This window comes from Rattus rattus, chromosome 2, assembly GCF_011064425.1.
Source record: "Rattus rattus isolate New Zealand chromosome 2, Rrattus_CSIRO_v1, whole genome shotgun sequence".
In the NCBI taxonomy this organism is placed as follows: domain Eukaryota; kingdom Metazoa; phylum Chordata; class Mammalia; order Rodentia; family Muridae; genus Rattus; species Rattus rattus.
This window is the reverse complement of record NC_046155.1, coordinates 104,627,372-104,629,696: the sequence shown is the minus strand read 5'-3', so window position 1 is coordinate 104,629,696 and position 2,325 is coordinate 104,627,372. Positions and strand designations below refer to the sequence as shown.

The 2,325-nt window shown below is 58.7% G+C and overlaps 1 protein-coding gene across 1 annotated transcript in view; it reads left to right on the top strand.

Moving 5' to 3' along the window:
• Window positions 1–1,179: 1,179 nt before the first annotated feature.
• The window catches only part of Dchs1 (dachsous cadherin-related 1), a 34,149-nt gene continuing 33,003 nt past the window's right edge, over window positions 1,180–2,325 (top strand). Inside the window, exon 1 of the mRNA XM_032893194.1 lies at window positions 1,180–1,350. The gene's annotated coding sequence lies outside the window, so the exon portion shown is untranslated. The remainder of the gene's footprint in view (window positions 1,351–2,325) is intronic.

Sequence of the window (2,325 nt, the reverse complement as noted above, 5' to 3'; positions counted from 1 at the left end):
TCCCCACCCCTGCTCACCACCACCCACCGGGCAGCCCAAGATGCCACGGAGGATCTCTGCCTCTCCTCCCTCTCTTCCAAGCTCACACTCCCTCCTTTTCCCTAGAAGGTCCTTTGTCCTCTCTTCCTAGAAGTTCCCGGTTTCTCTGTGCCACTTGTACCTGCCAGAAAGCCTTTCTTCCTTCACATCGCCCACAGTCCTAAGGACAAGGCAAAAAAGCTTCCAGGTTGCTTACTGTCAACCACTTGACTGACTTTACACACACACACCTTTCCTCCCAAATTGGTCCCTCAAGACCTTTGTCATCCTCCTACCCAGTTTTCCTTTTACTTTTCTGGGAAATATACTCTCAGACTATCACTAGCCTAAACCCTAAAGTCTATGGTCTAATTCCTCTGAACCTCTAAATTCAAATTTGAGATGGACGAGGAAATAAGAGAATAAGAAGCCAGGGCTGACAGGGGGAAAAGGATAAAGATCATAGGGTAGTGAGTAGCAGAAAAAAAAAAAAAAAAAAAGGACGCTAAGATGGACGGAAGGAAAGAGGAAAGGACCGGGTGAAGAAGGAAAAGGAAAGAAAGGTGTGAGGTAAGAGCGGTTATGGACAAAAGAAAGAACCAGGAAAATGGGTGGGAAGAAAAGGTGCAGAGAAGACTGACAGAGCGAGATAGGGGAGATTTGATGGAGGGAGGCTGGAGATAGAAAGAGCAAGGAGAAGAGGGGCCGGGAGAAGTGGGCAAAGAAGAGGTGTGAAGGGGCGAGACAGAACAGGGCAGTGGGGCAGAGGAGGACCATGGCGGAGTAGGGATGGAAGACGCAAAGACCAGTACAGAATGTCGAAAGAAAAACGGGGAGGATGAAGGGGACCGGACGGGGCGAAAGGATCTAGGGTGTTAGCGTGGAGAAGGGACGGCGCGGCGCTGGGGCGGGATCCGGCGCCGGGGCCTGGGGCCGGGAAGTGGAGGGGTGGAGGGCGGGCGGGAGGCGCGGGGACCGCGGCAGCGCGGGTGGGGGCGGGGGCGGGGGCTCGGCAGAGGGCGGGGGCTCGGGTTACCGCGCGGAGGGAGGGAGGGGAGGGGGCTCGGGCCGCGGCGGCGCATCTTGCATCCTCCGCGGGGTGGCTGTGCAGGAGGCGGCGCCCCTGCGGCGGTAGCGGACAGACGGACGGACCGACCGACGGCTGAGCGAGCGCAGACAGACGGCGGCCCGCGCCGAGGGTACTGTGAGCCCGAGCCAACCAGGGCGGACGATGCGCGGCCCCAGGCCCCGCGCTGGCGGGCGCTGCCCCGGGGGCTGACCGCGGCCGGACTGCTCCCCAGCACCGGGCGAGGGAGCCCGCACCGCACTGAGGTCAGTGACCGGCCCGTCCGGCCGCACCCGCGGGGTCAGTCGGCCTCCCCGACTGCGGCGTCGGTGGCGGCGGAGCCGGGGGCTTTGTTCTGAGCCGAGACAATGGGGGAGGGGGGGCCGGGGCCTGCGGGAGAGGGCGAGCGTGAACGTGAGCATGGGGGCAGGGCCGGGGGGTCTTTGTGTGCGGGTGTCATCGAATGGGATTGTGTGGCGGTGCTTGAGTGTTCTGGGGGGGGGGACGGGGGGTTGGTGGGTGAGGGCAGGACAGTGTGTGTGCAGCGAGTGTGAGTCAGTGAGTGTCCCCGCGCGGTTGTGTGTGCATGTGCGTGTCACTTGGAGGGGGTGTGGGTCAGAATGAGCCTGTGTCAGGACTAGCGGTCCTTGTGAGGGTGTGTGTCTGGGTGCCTTTTACCTGGCTCTGTTGGAGCCATGTGTCAGAACGTAGGGATGGGTGTGTGACAGAGACACAGAGACACAGACAAAGAAACGGAGGAAGCAGAAGTAAAGAGTAGTAGAGGAGAGAGGAGGAAACCTGAGGTGGCAGTGTGTCACCCAAACTGGTATTCTAAGTGCATCCTGGTGCCAGACCCTGCAAGTTTCTGTCCAGGATGCTTAGATCAGAGTCCTGGTCAGGGGACAGAGAGAGGTCACTGTAAGCCTAGGTTCCACGTGGAGGGGGTGGGGAGAGAGAACTCAAAGGCACAATGAACTCAGTGTGCATGGGCTGGGCCCACAGCCATAGGTCATAGGCCAGAAAAATATTGTCACTTATGTCAACTCTTCAAATACCCATAGGGGACATAGTCATAACCTTCCTCAACCCACAAGGACCGAGTCCCAGGCAACATAGATTCTCAAGAGATATACTCACAGCCACCAGACACCCCTAAGATACACCATCAGAACCAACTTACACCCACTATAGATGCCTGTCAAGCTAGCACATACCTGTGGAAGAAGCTCTTGGTACAGTGC